This window comes from Mustela lutreola, chromosome 7 (genome assembly GCF_030435805.1).
Source record: "Mustela lutreola isolate mMusLut2 chromosome 7, mMusLut2.pri, whole genome shotgun sequence".
NCBI lineage: Eukaryota > Metazoa > Chordata > Mammalia > Carnivora > Mustelidae > Mustela > Mustela lutreola.
The window spans coordinates 133,664,961-133,680,672 of NC_081296.1; the positions used below are offsets into that span (position 1 = coordinate 133,664,961).

At 39.5% G+C, this 15,712-nt stretch overlaps 1 pseudogene; it reads right to left on the reverse strand.

Annotated features, from left to right (window-relative positions):
- Positions 1 to 1,812: 1,812 nt before the first annotated feature.
- On the reverse strand, positions 1,813 to 2,693 carry LOC131837259 (large ribosomal subunit protein eL13-like; annotated as a pseudogene).
- Positions 2,694 to 15,712: the final 13,019 nt, after the last annotated feature.

A 15,712-nucleotide genomic window follows, 5' to 3' on the forward strand; every position in this document is an offset into this window, starting at 1 on the left:
CCCAGTGTTTGAAATTGGTTCTCTAATCTTATTAAATTCAAAAGTACCATTGACTACTTCCATTGGTGAAGAGAACATGGATTGTCTGTGGTGTGATGTGAAAATAGAGATTCACAAAGTTTCATAATCAGATACTCCTAGTCAAATACTTACGAGGCAAGTTTCAGAATGGCTATGTATTTAATATTTTAGAATATTTTTAGCAAAATAATGAGTACGGGATTGGCTGGCTACTCCTAATTGCACTGGACCAAGTAAGGAAAAAGAAGGAAGAGTTTAGGAATCAAATTCCCAGCTCATGTGCTGCATAAATGACCTAAAGGTTTCTATTCTGTGCTGAAAGAAACCCTTATCACCTGTACAGCCAAAGAGCCGAGAGTGCTGAAAACCAAACTCAGAGTCTCATCCTGCAAGTGGTTGAATTACAATGCAAATTGAATTTTCAACCTCACAGGGTGTCTGCTATTAAAGTGAAGGCATAAATTGGGAAGGAATGAGATCCTGAAAATTAGAATAGGGACATATGGGAAGATCCTGATAAAGCTGGGGACATTGAACACTTTAACTCCCATGAGTCTTCTTTGCCAGTAGAAGCAGCCACTCCATCCTCATCTGAGGAGATTAACCTTGCTCTGCCTAAAGAAACTGTAATGACCTCCCATGAAGTAGTTGCCTTTCAAGACACTGATGATTCTCTTCAGGACCACCACTGTCTTTGCTTCTAGATCTATCACTGGACTCAAGTTCCTGTAGACCCCCTATGGTAACAGACAAAATGTCACCCATAAAGAGTGTAGTACACTCCACAAGAACTACATGATCTTGCCAATCTATATAAATAGAAATCCAGGAAATATGGGTGGGAGTCAGTATTTACAGGTGTGGCATAATGGTAGAAGGACCATAAAATTGGATCAAGCAGAATTTATCGATTTGGGCCCACTAAGCAGAGATGTGGATTTAATGTTGCAGTTTAGGAGATTAGAAAGAACTCTACCTGATTAGTTGATTGGTTACTCGAAACACAAACCAACAGATTCATTGACATTAGAAGATACGGCCTACACTAAATGGACTGAAATGCCAGCACTGTCTTGATAAACTATAGAGGAAGAGATTCAAAAGCTTAGGGAGATTGGAATGTCAGAATGGATTTATCACTTAAGATCTCCTCATCCATCCTAGGAGGGTGCAGAGGACATACCTTTCAATATGACTATGAGCAATAAGTTTGTGAGGGAAGGCCCAATACTCTTGAAGAGCTCTGTGATTGTTTTCCTCCCGAAGTCAGAAATTATGGTGGAAACAACTGTCACAGACTTGGAATACCTAAATGTAATGAAAGTAATTGAATTCCAAGGTATCAAACCAAGTGGTGCTATTTAATCACCAAAGGCAAGGTGGGCATGGTTACTCTAATGAACAGCAGAATCAAAGCAGCAATTAGAATAGTATGACTTGCAGAAATCTGTTGTCTAGCTGATCCTGATATTTCTAGGAGTAAAATACATGGCAAGTCTAAATTCTTTATTTGTATAAGCAGAGGGTTCTAGGTCAAAAGAACAAAAGTCAAATTTGAATCATAAAAGCAAAGAGTCACAGGCCCATAGTTAATTCCTATATTTGAACCAGTTTATAGGCTTGGGACCCCTTGAACTTGAGTGAAGGCAAAGCCAGTTTCCCTTGGAGAAGGACCCAGTACACTGCTGAAAATGTATCCTGCTATTCTTTCTCCCAATCTATTCCAAAGTGATTTATGGCCTTCGACCAAGATGACTGTGCATTGAGAAAAAGAAAATAATGACTTTTTTTTTACAAATTGTCAATGACACTTAATTTTTTCTTTTCAATGTCCTGGTCTGTAGTTTCCTTGGCCTTTTTTTTTTTTTTTTTTTTTTTTTTTTTTTTTTTTTTTTTTTTTTAATTTATTTGTCAGAGAGAAAGAGGAGTGAGAACGAGCACAAGCAGTGTGTCAGGCAGAGGCAGAGGGAGAAGCAGGCTCCCTGCCAAGCAAGGAGCCCAATATGGGACTCCTTCCCAGGACGCTGGGACCATGACCTGAGCCGAAGGCAGCTGCCCAACCAGCTGAGCCACCCAGGTGTCCCTCCTTGGCCCTTTTTACCCAGATATGAAAAGAGCTAGGCATTGGCACTGGCCATGTTAAGACTAGTGAAGACCTTGAAGTTCTTCTCTTCCTCTGTAATGACTCTGGCTTTTTCCTTCTTATAGACATTCCCTATGGGTATGACCAGTCCTGTTAGCTGAGTAGCCAATTTGAGTTCTTTAGCAGAGTTGTCTCCCTTCTTGGGAACCAAGGATGATACCACTTGAGCTGCTTGCAAGTTGGACTACAAGGATTCCATAGACTTGTTCCACGTTTTTGGATCCACTGAAAGCCTAATGCAATCCCAATGACCCATGCCACCTTCATGTGGATGCCAGCCACCCTTAACTCTCCCAAGCTGAAGCCCCATCCAGCTTGTACTTGGGCATGCTACCTTACTTTGGGACACTTTACAATGGGCTAGGGGGTTCTGCATGCAAGGCATGGAGCAATGCAGCATGCCTTGACTTGCTAGGCCTTATGTCTGTAGATCTCCTGGAACCAGCTGGTTGAACCACGTGGGCATGTGCCCCTGCCAGTCCTTGTGGAAGTGGTGCTGCAGGATCATGCCATTTTAGCGGAGTGCCATGGCTGCCATCTATGGGCCTCCTCTGAGGAAGAACTGAAAATAATGACTTTTTGAGGTTTATTGGATACAAGCTCTACATTGACACCAAAGGTGATATATGTAAGTACACATATGTATATAATAATATCTTTGATTTTTCCCTTTTCTCTATAAGATGTATTCACTTTATATCATCATATTTAATTATAAGACGGCAAGAAGAAAACTATCACCTAAGGACTTTGTATTCTTTTCTAGGGAAAATATGAGTGTGTTTTGGTTATACACAGGATATCTGTAATATGTTAGAACTATGACCTTATTGTGGCCTTTATTTGGAGATTAAATATGGTTTAAGAAGATGCATATGGATGTCTGGTCGACAAGGGGTAGACCATGATGGTTAATTTTATGTCAGCTTGGCTAGATGTAGGGAAGATACTTTTTAAATTAACATTTAAATTTTAATTGAATTTATATTAACATTAACATGATTAATGTGATTAACATTTAAATCAGTAGACTCTGAATAAAGCAGATTACCCTTCATAGTGTGAGTAGGTATGCTCCAATCAGATGAAGGCCTTAAGAGAAAAACTATGGTCCCCCAAGGTAGAAGAAATTCTGCCTCCTGACTGCATTTGGACTTAAGTTGTAACATCAACCCCTCCCTTAGTCTCTAGCCTGTTGGCTTTCCTGCACATTTTAGACTTTCCAGCCCTCATAGTTGCTGAGCTAATAATTATTTAAGATATCTCTCTCTTTCTATATGTTTACATATCTTCTTGGTTATGCTTTGTGGAGAACCCTGAATAATACAGCTTTGATCTGAGCAGGTAGGTGAATTGTAACATTGACAAAGATGAAACAGATAGAGAGATAAGTGAATTGTGGTGGGGAAGGGAAAGCAGAAATGGAGAGGAGCATGAGTTTTATATTAGACATGCTAATTTTGAGAACCTTATTAGACAACCAAGAGGAGATGTTGAGTAAGCAATTGGTAAATGAGTTTAATGCTCAAGGGATATGTCAGAACTAGAAATCTAAAATTGGGAGCCATCAGCATATTGAAGATGTTTAAAACATTGCAACTAATGAGCTCAACTATAAAGAGAATGTTGATAGAGAACAATAGAGAGCTGATGATTGAGTCCTGAGGAAGTCCAATGCTTAGAGGTCAGGAAGAAGGAGAATCAAGCAAAAGAAACTGATAAAGAACAGCCAAAGAGAAGTACAAGAAAGCCCAGGAGAGTATAGTGATCTAGAAGATAAATAAAGAAGGTGTCTTAAGAACAGGGGATTCATCAACTGTGTCAGATGTTGCCTAGAATTGGGAATTGTTCATTGGGTTTGGCATAGTCGAGGTGAACTCCACCATGGTGAACTTGAGAAGTGGAATATTAGTAAATGATAGGGGCAAAGCCTGACTGGTATGGGTTGCTTCTACTGCCCCAGATGGCCTTTCACATGTTTTTCTGATCCTCAAAACTCTATTCATATTCTACCTCCAGATGATAGCTTCAACTCTCATTTCACTGGGAGGAAGATTCAAAGCAATTGGAAGAAAACTACAATATTTCTCCATTATGAAATCTAGTTATCTGTTGCATTTTCATGCATATATTCAGCTTCCCTGCTTCTATTTAAGTCTTTGCTTTAATTTACTATTAGCCTCCCAGAATGCACTCAATCTCATCCCCTCCTGCCTGTTCTATGACTTTCCAATTGCAATTATACTTTCTTCTCTGCATTTTTTCCTCTCTTTCCTACGTTGCTTAATGTCACCATACAAAAATGCAAATATATCTCCCATTTTAAAAAAGTCCTCCCTGGACTTTGTTGTGTCAAAGATATATGGCTCTCAGATACATTTTTATACGTTATAGCCTTCTTACCCTACACTGTGCAAGAACTTGTCCAGTAATGCATAAAAACCTAAGGAAGTGTCCCTGCATTCAATGTTCAATAATTTGAAAATATTAACAGTGAAAATCTGAAATTGAAATTTTCTAAGTGGATTCTTTTGGATTTTCATACCAACTAGAAGTCAATACAAATGCCCCCATGTGCTTCCCCACCAATCTTTCTCTGCTCTTAAATCCCATGAGACCCTATAGCATTACCCCACTTCTGTGCTCATCTTTATAGAAAAACTCCTTAAAGAATTGCTTATTCTTGCTACCTCTACTTCTCCAATAGCTATTTTCTCTTCAACTCATCCCAGTCAGGCTTTGTTCATACCATATACTGCTATTCCACTTCTCAAGTTCACCATGGACCTCCACTATGCCAAACCCAATGAACAATTCCCAATTCTAGGCAACATCTGACACAGTTGATGAATCCCCTGTTCTTAAGACACCTTCTTTATTTATCTTCTAGATCACTATACTCTCCTGGGCTTTCTTGTACTTCTCTTTGGCTGTTCTTTATCAGTTTCTTTTGCTTGATTCTCCTTCTTCCTGACCTCTAAGCATTGGACTTCCTCAGGACTCAGTCATCAGCTCTCTACTGTTCTCTATCAACATTCTCTTTATAGTTGAGCTCATTAGTTGCAGTGTTTTAAATATCTTCTATATGCTGATGCCTCCTAGGGAAATACAGAATGATTGTTTGGCTGTGCTGAGTCCTACTTGAGATTTGTCATCACAAATTCAGAATGTCCCTATTAGAACACTGAATGTTTTTCTTCAGCTGTGGTGCAGCTGCAAAGGGGTCAAGGGCCAGTTTTAAGCAGAGTTAGAGTTTATCATGTAAAAATTACATGGATGGTGATAGGCAAAATTTTTTAAATGTCCCTCCGAGATCCCATCCTCTGGTTATTCCATCAGACACTAATATAAGGGACTTTAAAGATATATGGTTATTAATCAGCTGAGTTTAAGATAAGGAGGTTGTCTAGGTGGGCTGAAGGTAATCACAAGAACTATTAAAAGCAAAGAGGCAGAATAAGAGATCAGAGAAATTCAAAGTATGAGAAGGATTTAGTAGAACCTGTTGGCTCTGAATTGTAGTGGTCCACATGCAAGGACCAGAAAATGTCCTCGAGGGGCTAGGTGTGGCTCCCAGCCAACAGCCAACAAAGAAGTGGGACCTCAGTCCTACAACTGCATAGAACTGGGTATGGCCAACAACTTGATGAGCTTAGAAGTGGATGATTCCTCAGAGCCTCCAAGTAACAGCCCACCAAACTTGGACCTACAGAATTATAAGATAAACGAATGTGTATTGTTTCAAACCACTACATTTGTAGTGATTTGTTGTGACACCAATAAAAACTCATCCATAGGTGACAAAGTTCAAGTTGTTGAAAAAATATGCAAAAGAGTGGTCCTTAGTAATGGGCTATAGAATGCCACCTAGCAAGGTAAGGAAGGAAAAAGTAGGAAGATTGGAATTTTGAGAAAAGTGGATTAAAATTCTTGGTGAACTGAAGAATTATTGGAACTTGTACTAAAGGAAGTAAGCTGACAAGATTTAGGATCCAAAATATGGCTGTAAGAGTGGATGGTAGAGAGGGGGCGAAAGAAGATTGTTGGAAAGGGAAGGAGAATTTATTGTTTGAAGCCAGGATAGTGGATGGATTATCTGTATATGTGGTAAAACCCAGTAATATAGTGATAGGTATAATACTAGGGGAAAACCTACCGAATGAGGCAAGGGCTAAAGTCTCATGTGAAGGGTAAGGAAAAAGCAGGGTACTGATGGATGATTGTGTTATGAAGGGATGTAGGCAGTATAATCTTATGACATTTGCTTCAGTGAACATTGGATTTGGGGATGGTGAGAGGAGAAATGATTTAGACACAGTAAGAAAGAACAAGAAAAACAATTATCCTACCACAAAGCCCTTTACTACATAGGGTAGTAGTGGTAAAAACAAAACAAAACAGCTATCACAGGAAAGAGCTTTAGGAAACTATTTCTTTTAGAGAAAGAAGGTGAGGAGATTTCTTAGAAAATAGGTTTTATTTAAGTTTTTGTTTGTTTGTTTGTTTGTTTTGTCTTTTTTTTTTTTTTCAGATGATGACCATGAATTCCAAAGGGAGAAGTAGAAGGGTTTGGTGCATTGCTGGGGCAGAGGTGGTAGACATGGTAAGAGATGAGAGCTTGAATTAGACTCAGGGTTATACAGAAACATAGGGGCATAAAAGTTCTTATAAAGGATATCATATATGTCTTGGGCTTCTTGTGGAGATAAAATGTATGTCAGTCCTTCTGGAGAACGCAGGTCATTATTATTATTATTATTATTATTTTAAGTAGTTTCCATGCCCAGTGTGGATGGAGCCCAATATGAGGTTTGAACTCAACAACCCTGAGATCAAGACCTGATCTGAAATCAAGAGTCAGACACTTAGCAACTGAGTCACCCAGGTGCCCCAGTAGGTCATTAATTCTAATTTTACCTTCTTGGGATTGATTTTTTTTTTTTTTTTAAGACAATGGAACTGAGCTGGTAGCATTACAGGGCTAGAAATTAGTGATCTTATTAGGTGCATGAGAAGTTCTCTGGACCTTCCTTAAATCCTGATGTTTTACATTTAATAAAACCGAGGCAAAGAGAGATTGGGTAAATCTCCCTAGTTTCATCAACAAGTAAGTGGGAAAAGCCAGGATACAAACTCAAACAACTGGACTCCAGAGCAGAGTTCTAACTATTGTGCTAGAGGCACTCAGGAGTGCTTGTTTACTAAACAAACGGATGCAGAGAAAGGTGTTATTTGGGAAAATAGAATGCCTTCCTGGGGGTCAGGGTGATGTCAGTTTGTTGAAAACCCAACACTAGTGAGAGGCAGATCTGGGCATATGGACTCCCAAGACTACATTATAATGCCATGTTTTTCTATCTTGTGGTCTCTTTCAGGGCATTGTCCTAGAAACCCAGTCACCATGCTCTGAGGGAACCTAGTGTGCAAAGGAGGCCCACAGGCCTTCAGACTCAGCTATCTATCATTGGGTAAATAGCACCAACTTGCCATCAGTGGGAATGAGCCATCTGGGATATGGATCCCTAACCCTAAACTGTGCTTCCCAAATGATGCCACAAAATGGGGCAGACACAAGCCTTTCCTTTTGAGTCTTGCTTAAATTGCATCTTCATGAGCAAAATAAAGAACTGTTGTTATTTTAGCCCACAAAATTTAGGAGTTTGTAATGCAACAAGAAAGAACTGGAGCATTCATACGTCAAGCTGTCCCTGAGCCTTGGCTTCCCTAGCTGTAAAAAGGGATCCGATTATTGGGCCAGGGAGTTGTCATACAGGTTCACAAAACAGAAATATACATTTTGTAGCACAGGAAGTTAGCCAAAGTTGCCTTTCTCCTCATCCCTTCTGAGGAGAAAGGGTTGCTTTGATAAAGGGTTGCTTTGGTAAAGCAACCCCAAGTGTTTTATATGTACATAAGTAGGCAAAAATGTGAGAGGAAGAAGAAAGCCTACTCTGGGCACCTGGGTGGCTCAGTGGGTTAAAGCCTCTGCCTTCTGCTCAGGTCGTGATCTCAGGGTCCTGGGATGGAGCCCTGCATCGGGCTCTCTGCTCAGCGGGGAGCCTGCTTCCCCCTCTCTCTCTGCCTGCCTCTCTGGCTACTTGTGATCTCTGTCTGTCAAATAAATAAATAAAATCTTTTAAAGAAAAAAAAAAAAAAGAAAGCCTACTCTATCTACTGATTCTCAACACCAAAATAGCTCACCCTTTTACTTCATTTGGGTCTCTGCTCAAATGCCATTTTTCCTGAAGAGGCTCATCTGGGTTCCCTTCAAAAAAAAAAAAAATACAAAACAAACAAAAAACCAGCATATGCAGACTTTTCATCTTGTCCCTTTCCACATATTAATATTCATTATTCTTCATAGTGCAAATCTCCTGAATATCATCTATTTGTGTGTCTATACTGTCTCATTCCACGGACATGGAAACTCCGTGAAAGCTGGGATTTTCTCTTACATCCCACTCTCTCTGCAGCACCTGGAGCAGTGCCTGACCTACAGCAGGAATTCCATAAATATTTGCTGAGTTGCTCAATGAATGAATTCTTTCTGGTACAGTCCCTCCTCTTGTTTTAATTTACTTCTTTCACATGGCATGCAGAAGAACATGTTGAATGGAACATTGACTTTAAGATGAGAAAGTCAGACAGACTCTAAGACAGGAAAAGGCAGTCAAATATGCCAATTACTTCAGAAGGGTAATGGCATATTTTGAAATTTGGAGGCTGCTTCATTAAAATTCATTTTGCGCTACATAAAATAAGGAATCGGGAGCCTGACAGAAATGAAACTCAAATAGGCATTCATTTCCTTTATCTTTTTACAAGACAGATCAATTAGTAATTTTATGGTTGGAAAAACTCATTTTTAAATGTTATGTGGGACTTAGTGTAATATCAAATCTGGCCTAATGTCACCTTTATTAAGGAATTGAAAACACTTTTACATCTGTTCATTCCACTAAAAAAAAAAAAAAAAAATACCGAGAAGCACATTTTTGCCATCTAAAGTTTGTAACGGAGGACAAAAATGGACACAGAAATGATCTTGTTGCGTAATTAACATCCCAAAAAGTAAAGGCCAGTGATCAGCCCCAGACCAGAACATTCTGAGCTGCACTTACATTTGTAAACCAAGCGATGGAAACCCTCCCAAACAGGTGTGTTAGAGTCCAGATGGCCTCAACGAGAGGCCAGGAAGCCAACACCTTCTGCTGTGTTTCTGGCCACTCTCACAGGCTCAGTGGGCTTGGCTGCATCGGTGCCTTGCGCTGGGGGGCAGCCAAGGAGACACACAGGTGGTGCCGGATGAGAAACAGGGTTTCCAACAAGAGACTGCTGTGCTGCTGGAGAATTGCCTCCCTTTCCACTACCGGGTTATAAAACTAAGATCCAAGTCATTTATGGCTGGTAGAGATCCTGCACACTTTTAGATAAGAGAGCATAGGTGTTCCTTAACCTCAATATCCTAACTCTGGTAATTTCATTAGACCACCTGAAATTTTCCCTGCGGGTTCAATCAAATCTGGTATTTGCCTTTGCTTTTCAGTCCCGTGTACAGTTGCTATGCCATTAAACAGCTGCTAAGCACCGCTCTACACAACACAAAGAGTGTGTATTCTTTATGAGTTGGATGTTGGGATGAGGAGGTGTGATGCTGGCAAGCCTTCATGGGGATCTTGTTTTAGCAGGATGTTTCACTAATTATAAACAAGAAAAACTTTGGCCCTTTTGATTCCAAACAGAGCCTTGGGAAAGCGATGTTGATTGATTCATTTGGTCCCGTCCAGTGAGAGTGAGGCAGCAAGGGAATTTTGCAAATCACAAACCTAATGATGGAGTTTTTATCTGGTGGAAGGAAACCCAAGGAATTACTGTTGTGCAAACAGACCTACTGAGAGCCCTAGGCAAATTACTGTGATGGAGGCCACCTCTTTCTTCTCTCCCTTTAGTTTTCTGCCAGCTTTCCTCCATCTAGCATTCATGTTCTAAAAGAGGCTTACCCATGGTAGTGGAACCAATTTTGAGGAATGCTGAAAGGCCTCGATTTTCCAAATACTCACCTTCTCATTCTCTTACAGGATTCTGTTGGGTTAAGACAGCATTTTCAGAAAGGATCATTAAAATCAGTGTGCTAATTTAAAAAACTAATCATAGATACATGTGTTATTCCAGCAGTTTTTAAAGAGGTCCCTAGACAAACACAGCAAAGGAGATTCTCACAGAGGACAAACTCCCAGGGTGTGTCCAGGACTGGGTCTGATTTCAGGAGTACTAGAGATCCAACCTTCTATTACTAGTTGAGAGCTTCAGTGCCCAAGTGAGGGAGGGAGGCATTGTTGTAGGAATAATATTCAGTGTATTTTAACTCACATGAAGAGAACTAATTTACTAATGCTAGTTCCTTGGCAAAGAAAGTAAATAACCAAAATGTGTGTGTGTGTAACTCCTTTTAATTATCTCTTTTTGTAAATTTATAGCTGCAGAGAGAAATTTAACTTGCTCAACCAATACACTCTCCTGTATAGAAGTCTGAGCTACTCCCCAAAGTTTTTAAAATAAAGTCTTTCAAGCATTTTCCCCCCAATAGACCACTTTTTATCAATAAAATTAAAATTTGTTGGAGCAATTTGTATCACTTAGGCTTGGGATGTCTTCATACAACAAAAACCTCAAATGTGGCTTAAACAGATTTTTCTCACATGACCAGAACTCCAGAGGTGAGCAGTCTAAAATTGGGGCAGTTGTTTTGGGAAGTCATCAAAAGCTCGGCCCCTTCTACTTCCTGGTCTGCCATTTTTAGCCTGTGTCTTTTAACTTTGACTGTAAGATGGCTTCTGTACTTCAGACATTGCATCTGTATTCTAGCAAGTGGAAAAGAAAAGAATAAACAGCAAAAGAGTCATACAGGCTTAGTTTGTCACTTTTGACAGGAAAACAATGTTGTTCTCAATATGCCCACTTGGAGACCTGCCCTCACTAACCACACCTGGGACACAGAATCTCCTAGTTTTGGGGAGGTGTAAGGTTATAAGTTCTTTTAATTGGACTAAACTGTTCATCACTGCTATCCTGAATGAAATCAGATCTGATAAGGAAGTAAGGGTTATTAATTAAAAAAATCATTATGAATGAGAAATTCAAGTTATGAATAAAAAGAGGAAAATAAATATTGTGGGTTAAACAGTAGGTACCCCATATGTCACTAATAAACTTCATAAACTCCACTGGGTATCTTCATTTTCCTTCTTACCATTGACCTTGAGGATGTGTGGATGCAAATTATCTTGAGTATGAACCAGCATCCACAGTCCCCAGGAAAATTCCCATCAGCAGGAACTTTAATACATGTAGGATTTATAGTCTCAGATATACTCCTGTCCTTCTTCTGTATCAATGTAGGCACACAGTGATGAAACTTAACTTCTGTCCACTGTTGGAGAGGAAAAATCTCTTCTTCTATCTCTTATATTCAGTCTTGGGGATCTGTGAATTTAACAACAGGTAGATCAAGAGGAGAAAAAGGTACAGGATTTTTGTTAATAGTTACATACACAGGAGTCCATAGAAAAGTGACAGACAAGGGGCATCTCAGTGGCTCAATCATTTAAGCATCTGACTCTTGATTTTGGCTCCAGTCATGATCTCAGGGTTGTGAAACGGAGCCCTGCACCGGGCTTTCCACTCAGTGGAGAATCAACTGGAGATTCTCTCTCTCTCTCTCCCTCTGCCCCTCCCTGCCACTCTCACACACACACTCTCCCTCTCTTTAAATAAATAAGTAAAACCAAAAAAAAAAAAAAAAAAGAGAGAGAGAGAGAGAGAGAGAAAGAAAAGAAAAAGAAAGAAAAGTGGTTAGACTCAGGGGCTTATACACCATTTTAACAAAGGAAGCAAAGTTAGGGCTTCAAAGGACAATAAATTATGGGGAAGGGACTAGAAATACACCAGGCAGCTGATGGGAGATAAGAGTTATTTTAGTAATGCTTGTTTGTACAAACTCATCTTGGTGTTTGTTCTCTATCTCAGGTAACAGTCACTCTTCTCTTCCTGGTAAAATGGAGTCAACTTTACAAAGGGAAATTTATGTTCACTTTTAAGCAGATAGTGGGGAGGACCAATTGCCTTCAACTCAAAGTAATCCTTATGTCAAAATGACATATTTTGAGGTCGCATATCCTGATCCCCCTTCAACACCTATCTGTAGGATCCCTCCTATACTACCATTTGTCAAGGAAAGAAAAGTTGATCATGTTATAGGGAAATTTTTTTATGTCTCTAAGAGTCTGGAGTTGAAAGTCTTCAAGTAGAGGAGTCCGTGTATAGATGTTAAGTTAATTACAATAAACCTTCCAGTTGATTCTGGTCCAACAATGTATTGACATTGAAAGCTCCAACAGCTGTACTAGACAATAAAGTTAGTCCACTATTCTTTACTATTGGATTAACATTTAATCCATTTGACAGAATGAGACCCAGGACACACAATGTTGATGGCTGAGTACAAGAGGCATTGAGAAGAGAAAATGAAATGCTGACATTGAGGATGTCACCAGATGGGAGAACAGAGCCAGCTGGAAAGTGGAAGGTAACTTTGAAATCCAACTTAACCTTCTCCCTTAAACCAGGAGGCAAAATTTGCTTCTGCAGGCTAGAGCCAGATGCCCTAATTGTTACCCAATTTGCTTTAAACGGAATCCTTTTAGGTACACATTTTTATGTTTAACTGAGAAACATTAGATTTATGAATTGTATTTTAGTGGGCTCTTCAGTTGTAAAATAATAGTCTCTCTCTTTTTTTGTTTTTCTTTTGCCTTGAGTTCAGGAGTCAGTAGGTGAAATTATTTACCTAAGATTAGGTCATTGTTATGAAATGCAAACTGCGGTTGTTAAATTGAAAGGAGGGGAGGAATCATGCACTTGAGAAAATTCAAATTCATTTTCACTTCCCCCTGGTCTCTAATGGCGGTGAGAAAGAACTCTTTCAAAAAACACTATTATTGGGACGCCTGGGTGGCTCAGTTGGTTAAGCAGCTCAGGTCATGATCCCAGCGTCCTGGGATCGAGTCCCACATCGGGCTCCTTGCTCAGCAGGGAGCCTGCTTCTCCCTCAGCCTCTGCCTGCCATTCTGTCTGCCTGTGCTCGCTCTCTCTCCCTCTCTCTCTGAAGAATAAATAAAAATCTTAAAAAAAAAAAAAACCTTTTATCAAAAAAAAAAAAAAAACACTATTATTAACATTATGTAAATATGGAGCCTTAATTAGGCTTTCAATAGCCCCTTGGAATTGTCCTCAGGCTTGACCCATGCCCAGATCTAGGTGGGAAAATGTGTATTCTCTACCCTTAGGTGTCTGTTTAAAAGCCAATTCTTCCTCCACGGCTGCTGAGGAATAGAAGAGTTACCGAACAGTCCGTTAAAAGGCAATTTAACTAAAACAAAATACAAGATAACTGTTTCCAGTAAAACTGCAGGAAAATTTCAAGAAAGCAGAGTGAATTGTCTAGTATGGAATCTGGCCAAAACAAAGGCTAACTCATTTCCATTAGGTCTTTAATGGCCTTAATTTTAGGGCCACTGCTGATTTCATTAAAATGTCTATACCATGGTTTTGAACTGTCCCTCCTCAATGTTGCTGAATCTGAAGGCATTAAATTGGCCATTCTACTTTCCATGTTTCATTGTATGTGTCGGGTTTTGTTGTTTTGTTTTAAAATTTATTTATTTATTTTAGAGTGAGATAGAGAGCACAAGTCAGGGAGAGGGGACAAAGGGAAAGAATCTCAAGCAGACTCCCTGCTGAGCACAGAGCCCAACACAGGACTGGATCTCAGGACCCATGAGATCATGAACTGGGTCAAAACCAAGAGTCGGACGCTTAACCGACTGAGCCATGCAGATACCCCTCATTCTGTGTGTTTTTTAAAAGTTTATTACTTATTTATTTATTTATTTATAGTAATCTCTGTACCCAATGTGGGATTTGAACTTATGACCTAGAGATCAAGAATCGAATATTCTTCTGAATGAGCCAGCCCCATACCTCCCATATTTCATTGTTTTATTATTTATTACCCTCAAAGCTTCCCTTTTAAATGTTCATCAGTCCAGCTGACAGGCAATAGTCCTATCTCCCTTTGCTATGTCTGTTTGCCATAATTTCTCTCCTTAGTCTAAAGTACATTTTAATTGAATGAAACCATCATTTTGCCCTCGAGTTAGAGAAAAAGCTCATAGCCTTCCCTTAGTGTGGTTTACCTTATTAAATGGCCTGTACAAGATATGCTGACCTTGAGTTTGAAACTCCAAGTTCAGAGATTTGCAAATTTCTGGGAATCCAGAGCAGAAGGGATCACAGGGCAGAAGGGATCAAGAACTTCTCAATTTTAGTAGTAATAATAGTTAAGATCCTACCTCAGCTGGGCCACATTTAACCTGTAAATGGAATGAAATGGAAAGCCAGATTGTTTTATAATTGACAGCTTTGTCTGTCAGCAGATGGCTGTAATCTCCTGCATGTGCCAAACACAGACTCTAGGATTTTTGAGTTTGTAGTGAAAACAGAAAGGACAAATATTTATCGTAATTACAACATTTGTGCATTGGATATAGTTTCATAGCCTTTTAATCCTCCTTGATTAGAAAATACAGGGTGATTTTTTTTTTCTTGCCAGTTGGAAGAAGTTTGTTTACCATCACTTTGAGAAACATTTCAAGTTTTAATAAATATAAAGGTCATACAGAAACAGAAAACATCTCTCTTTTTAGTTTACTTCCTAGTGAATCTATACATCCCATTCAGGGAGCTTGAATCAGCACTATCGTCTCCAGTCAGCAACGATAGCACTCAAACTCCAGAAGCATTGTTGTCAACTCTGGTATTATCTGAGGAAATGATCCAATTTTCAATATTTTCTCTTTCCACTCATTACTGTTGGTTAGTTCTTGTCAAGAAGGTCAGTTGGGGATCTCTAGAGTAATTTACATAATTAGGTTCTCTATTTATATGGAGTATATGGAAATTATTTTTGGGGCAACTTGGCCCACACCTGATTAATCCCATCAGATTATGTCTACCTCCATTGTTAATAAACCATTAGTCAGCAGCTCCATTATAAGCATCCCAAAAAGTACTGAGCTATTTCCAGAGAACTACAAACTGTAATTCAAAAGTAAAGTCCTTGGACTGAACTCAGCCCTTCAGTTTTGGAGTAATGGGTAAAAATACCAGAAACTGCACCAGCAAATGTGAGTTCATGACACACCTCATTCACTTTAAGTTTTGGTGCATCGAGCAAGGCAGTTAACACTTCATAGACTATTTCTTGACCTGGTAAATGCTAAGTATTTAAGACTTTTACCTTTAGGGGCAACTGGGTGGCTCAGTTGATTAGGCATCGACTCTTGGTTTCTGCTCAGGTCATGATCTCAGGGTTGTGAGATGCAGTCCCGAGTAGGGATCCAGGTTCAGTGTGGAGTCTGCATGGAATTCTCTCTCTCTCCCTCTTCCTTCCCACTTCCTTTCTAAAATAAATAAATAAATAAATAAATA